This window comes from Amblyomma americanum, chromosome 5, assembly GCF_052857255.1.
Source record: "Amblyomma americanum isolate KBUSLIRL-KWMA chromosome 5, ASM5285725v1, whole genome shotgun sequence".
Taxonomy (NCBI): Eukaryota; Metazoa; Arthropoda; class Arachnida; order Ixodida; family Ixodidae; genus Amblyomma; species Amblyomma americanum.
Window position 1 is genome coordinate 206,739,914 of NC_135501.1, and position 6,653 is coordinate 206,746,566.

Consider the following 6,653-nt stretch of genomic DNA (forward strand, 5'->3'; position numbering starts at 1 on the left):
GTGGTCACCGGGCCTGCATAGGAAGTCGGCGGCGAACGCGGGCATATTTTGCAACGACTCAAGGCAGCGAGACCGCTTCGACCAGTAGTTATCGTTCGGTGGTCGTGCGACAACATTCCTGGTGCAAGATTTCAGGCAGAACGTCACGTAGAAAAGCTGTTTGGTGGTCAGTCCGATGCCTGGCAAAACCTCCTCCTGCTCTTTGAGAGGGAGGTTACTGAACGCGGCGTGCGTCAACAGCAAACCACCGTGGTCGACTATTCCTTCAGAGTCCGTGCGGTCGTTCATGGCCCGTGGACGTATCTTCAATTTGGCCTGCAAGACAAGAGCGCATTCGGGAAACGCTACTTAGTAGATGCGGTTGCAGTAGTATTTTTCGCAGTGGCTAGCTCTAAGTTTGACGAAATGACTTGGGACAGGGACAGAGAGACAACGAACAGAACAAGCGCTAAACTTTCAACTGTTTTGTTATTTATTCGGGATAGGCTTTTATTCCATAAAACAGTTACAATAGGACCTAAAAAGGCTGCATTTAGACAATTTGTTCAAAAAGGGTGCAGTGGTCTACTACATCAGACGCCTTGCTGCAATCAAAATAAACGGCGTCAACCTGCTCACGGTAGAAGACTGCCGGAGCAACATTACTAAAAAAAAAACTGACAAGGTCAGTTTCAACGACACATAAATAACGGCGCGACAGACGGGACAATAAGGAAGGAACACAGACAGAAGACATTTATGTGTCATGAACCAACTGGCCCGGCTAATTCTACTCCTAGTTTCAACGAAATGATCGGTTCAAAAGCCATGCTGATAGTCATGAGGGTTGTTTTTGAAACAAATTGTAATTATGAGTGTAGTGAATGACAATCTCAAACACCAAAGGAAGACACGAAGAAGGTAGGCCTGTAGTTGCCGGGAGCAGTGCGCTCTCCGGCCTTGAAAAGGGGTACTACGAGAGATTCTTTCCAAGTGGCGGGAAAGGTTCACGGGCTAAGAGAAGACCTAAATGTTTCCAGTAGAAGTGGTGCGAGGACTTCGCAACTACCCACAATGATGAAAGGAGGGATGCCAACAGCGCCACGAGATGTTTTATATAATAGATGACAGGTAGCGTCAGTAACATGTTCTAGACTAACTCTGGGCTGCATCACAGATTACGAGCTGTCTCTTTCCATAGAAAGGGTGCTAGTCCCATTTGCCGCGAACACAGACGAGAAGTGCGATGCAAGCATGCCAAAAATATCTGAAGCGTTCGTAACATGGCTGACGTTTGAAATCAGTGTCATGCGGGGAGTGGGGTGCTCGGTTCTTGAGCTAGCAAAGTGCCAGAAATTCTGCAGGTTACGCGTGAGGCCCTTCTCGACACAATAAAGATAAGCAGCTTTGTCGCGTCTGAGTCGCCTTTTAGCTTCGGCTACTCTGCACACCTTGAGCTCAGCTATTACGCTGATTTTTTGTTCTTTGTTTTTTTCTTTACAAGCCTATGTAAGGAGCTTCCAGCGCATAGAAGGTCTCGGTACGGCAGAAAACCAGAAAGGGTTCGATGCCATTTATAGAATGCTTCCTTGGAAGGGCGTTTGCTTCTTCTTTCTTGAGTTCTCTCCGACCATAGTGGCCATAGTACCAGTTGTAGTGATAGTATTTCTACTATTTACTGCATGGTGGCAGTGGTGGCAGTTTTAAAGGCGCCCTGAACCATCTCTCGTGACCTGCAAGCTTCCAATGTGGGAACACTGAAATTGTAGTTCCAATAATGTAAATTACGCGCAACGAGTTCTAGAAGTACATGTCAACTTCAGGAGAGAGGGATAGGTCTGAAGTGAATATACCGCCGTTGAATGTCGTAAACAAATTATTAAAAAGCAACGAATTCTATTTAAATTCATAAACAAACAAAAAGTAACAAGCAGATCCACAGATGATGCTCATCCTAACTACACCAAAATGATTGCGCATCTAATCTGAGATATATTTTCTTTCATTCTGAATTTAATATGTAAGACGTAGGTATTTCCAAAAGAACATAGGGATGGAAATGTAATTGCAGTGTTCGAAAGGGGTGACACTTCCATTCAACTACCGGTTTGTACACATGTTAGCATTCTTCAATAAAATATTAAAAAAAATTATAAAACCATTCAAAAATCTACCCCAATACGTTCAACTTACCTTCCCTTGAGGGTTTCCTTAAGGGTAAGTTAAACCTATTGAGGCATTGAGGTGTTTCCTTGAGAGTTTCTTAACAGGACTCACTCTTAATACGCTGACGAAAAATATCGACTAATGAAGCACATTTATCTAAAAAGGCATCTGACACGATTAATCATAATATTCCCTTTTCTAAACTTCAGCCAATTCGCAATTGTGGACCATTTTCCATGCTAATAAAAATCTGCCCACGCGAAGTCAAACTGTTTCCATTTGCTATGTTCTTTCTAAGCCACAATCTACTATAAGTGTTCTTCAAGGATTCATTCTGGGGCAGCTTTTATTTCTTATATATATTAATTACTTATATAGTTATCTGTATTCCTCAAGGTGTATTTTATATGCAAACGACACTGTCATTTCTGGCTCAGATATTGATTTCTGTTTTTATGGAGGAAAAACGCTAAGGCGCCCGTGTGCTGTGCGATGTCAGTGCACGTTAAAAATCCCCAGGTGGTCGAAATTACTCCGGAGCTCTCCCCTACGGCACTTCTTTCTTCCTTTCTTCTTTCACTGCCTCCTTCATCCCTTCCCTTACGGCGCGGTTCAGGTGTCCAACGATATATGAGACAGATACTGCGCCATTTCCTTTCCCCAAAAACCAATTATTATTATTATTATTATTATTATTATTATTATTATTATTATTATTATTATTATTATTATTATTATTATTATTATTATTATTATTATTATTATCTCTTGCTTCTAAACCTAGTTCTTACCTATAAAATGTAATTCAGTGCTGTAACTTACTTCAGATTACCACCTGTACAACGAAATTCGTAGTATTAGCGCCACATGAACTATAACTAGCAGCTATTACACCTGTCACTATTGCCAGGCAAAATATATTACCACTCAACTGTACATTTCAAGGTATCCAACTTGATAGTCGCACGACAGTGGTGGCCAAGTTGTTGAGCATCCGCCTCGCATGCAAGAGGTACGGAGTTTGATCCCCAGTGCCGGCTTGTACCCACCGGTGATACAATGGGCGCAAGCTTCCCCCTGACCTGGTGCTCGGCTTCTTTAATGTGAAATGCTTGGAAACTGTGTCTTTGACGAACTGTGTCTTTAGCTCACCTTGAGCAAACGAAAAACACCTTGTGCCATGGCGCACTCTTTCCGCGGATGCCCTTGGGCCATAAAAATTCACCATCATCATAATCTGAACTCGATAGTCATCTTAAATAAGATGACCACATCGCCTACATAAATAAGAAGATGGCGCCTGGAGATTGCGTTCTTATCGAAGCACTCCCATGCTTAGGCTTCAACACATCACTCGCATAACTTACGGCTTACAAGTCGAGGAGGTACCGCTTTCACATTACTTCAGTTCAGGCAGTCAAGAATAAACCCTTAAGAATTATTACACTCAGCCCGCGCACTTATGATGCCAGAGCTATACTCTGTGCTAATAATATCTCATCATTCACAGAGTTCATTAAATTTAACCTGGAAATTTTATTCCTGAAGCTCATAAGCAAATAATTACTAACTGCCACATTCTTATTACATCGACTTGCCAGTTTCACCACTACCCTGTTCGGTTCGAACAACAATTTAATCATGCCAAAAGTACGAATTACGGCAAGCAGACTGCTCAGTTTTTGTCAGTACTGTTATTATTAAACACTCTGCCATTTGACCTTAAAAATCAATGTGCATTACATTACTTTAAACAAGAACCAAAATGTTACCTAAATGCCACTAATTAACGATGCTACTATTAATTTACTCTGCTTAAGTTCTGAAGATCGCTGCTGTCAACGTGCACGAATTTCTCAGTGCACTAACATTAAAATTTAAGATTGGATTTTGGGGAAAGGAAGTGGCGCAGTATCGGTCTCACATCTCGGCTGACACCTGAACCGCGCCGTAAGGGAAGGGATAAGGGATAAAGGAGGGAGTGAAAGTCGCACAATTTTAAAAATGTTTGAACTGTTAAAAGGCGAAACCTAGCTGATAACGATGAGATTCGCGCCTCAAGGTGAAGAACAGCATTGGCGACATATTTTGGAAGCCCCAGACAGAGGCGCAACGCCTCACGCTCCATGAGCACAAGAGGGCGAAGTTGACCGGCAGGAGCTCCTGAGAATAAAACACAGCCCAACTCCGTAATTGGGCGGACGTACATTTTATAAATCATCAGAAGTGTATGTCTTCACATGCCTAGCGTAGCACTACAAAGCCTGCGCAGGATGCCAATGACCCGAACTCCTTTTGCAGAAACTTGCTCAATGTGTTGGCGCCAGGATATAGAGTAGAGGCGTATATTACGCCGAGATACTTCACCATCTGAACTTGAGGAGTTCTGTTATTTCTATAGACCAGGTAGATATATACAGGAACAGAAACCGGAAATACTAACAATGCGCATTTTTTCACATTGAGGGACAGATGAATTCTTCCCAACCAGTTGTCAAGAACATTGAGGCAATTTTGCAGGGCTCAATCAAGAGTGTGAATGTCACCTGCTGATGCAAAAAAAAATGCAATATCGTCGGCGTACACATAATTTTCACATTTTGAATGCATGGAATTGAACTTAGAAAAATGTTAAAAAGAACGGATGAGAGAACTGATCCTTGCGGTACACTTCTTGTCTGTTTAAATCTCCTTGAGGAAACATCATTTTGACAGCAATAAAATTCTCTATTTTCCAAAAAATCAGAAATCCAGGCTACAAAATAGCTTGGGAAGTTGAGTTCCTGTAATCTGAGTAACAGAGTCGAGTGAGTAACAGAGGTACGTAGGCCTGAAACATTGCTGGCAGTGATCTTCCTCCTCTTCTTCTTCTTCCTATTAAAACATGGCACATACCCACATGTGGGGATTGGCCAAGGTGTAGTGGCATAAACAAGGAAATTTCCGCAGGAGATTACGACAAAATATTAGTGCCAAGCGTGAATTTTGTGCTCACGTTGGCGACTTCTTCACATACCGCACGCCGACAGCAGACCCTTTTTGTTGCTCTTAACAAACGGCACTTGTTGCTGGCCTCGTACAAACGAAGACAAATGAAAAGCTGAAGAAAAGAAGATGAAAAAGTAATAGCGCCAAGATTTTTTTTTTTGCTTCTGTAATTTCCGCACGTTGTCGCATCGCGTGGTCCTGATTTAATCTCCAACCACGTTTTACAGCGAAACCTAGCATACGGAGCCCAAGGCGGCGTATTCCGTGCCTTAGGCCGTCAACGTCCGGCCATGTGACCGTTCACGTAGTCAACATTCGGACATGAGATCACGATGCGAAGGTCCCAAATTAATTGCAACGTGGCTGGTCATGTGACTATGACGTGCCACCACGTAACCGGCGCCGCCCATGTGAACATGCGCCCAGTGCATCGTTTTGGTAGACCAGGTTGTCACAAAGCCTGTAGGTCTCAGACCTCACTGTAAGTTTTAGACTTTAGCAAAAGGCAAGCAGCACGGCGACAGCTTTCGCTGCGTTAAGCGCGTTACGCGTCAGAATGTAAACATTCTGCAGTTATTCTGTCTGCTTTATTTTTTGTCATGGTCAGCTTTCCCGGACGTTTATTCTTATATATGCTCCCTGTGGGAGCATATACAGGAACACTACTGACGTTGAGCAACTAGCAACGTCTGTTGGCCGCCAGTAGCAAACGACGCGTAACTCAATGGGGATATTTTAAAACAAATTTGAGAAAAACAAGCCAGCCCCAAGAAATTTCGCGCAAATATGCATGGTGATTGACATTCTGGAGGAAGGTTAGAAACTGCGCAAAAGGACGAGGAAACGAGGTATAGAAACTAATACGACACCACGGGCGCAGGCTGCGAACTGTTTATTCAAGGAAGGAAGGCGGGAACCGAGGCGCGAAACCACTTTTGTTACTCGCACATGTACAGATAAACACAGGGGAGTCAAATCTACAAAATACAACAGTTGAGACAATGTGAACCAACAAGGAGATCTGAAATCGCACCACACACCAATCCATGTAAATAAAAACGAAAAAAAAACTATCAAAACAATGATAGCATGTGCTTTCGCTTCCTTTATTAAACACCAGTGCTCACGCCAATTATTTCCGACGGCCATAGGAAAACAATGGTATCTGCTGAACAATTGAAATTGCCGCGACGATTTTGAGTGTTTAGCGCCACACGGTTATGGTGGCAGCCATGAAAACTAGAGGTGTTTGTTTGAATTTCCTTGGTTTGTAATCCGTGGATCTTTTTTCTTGATCAGTTATTCCTTTGTGAATAACAGAATGGAATAAATACAGTAATGCAGGTTTACCACAGGAATGAATTCCAGAAGCCACCGATGAAAGGGTCTTGAGGTCCACTGAGAGAGAGAGAGAGAGAGAGCAAACTTTATTGTCAGGAAGGTGGCGATATTCTTGGGTCACTTCAGCCGCTTCAGGCGGCCGGCAGTTTAAGTCTGTCGGCGACCTCCTGCGCTCTTGC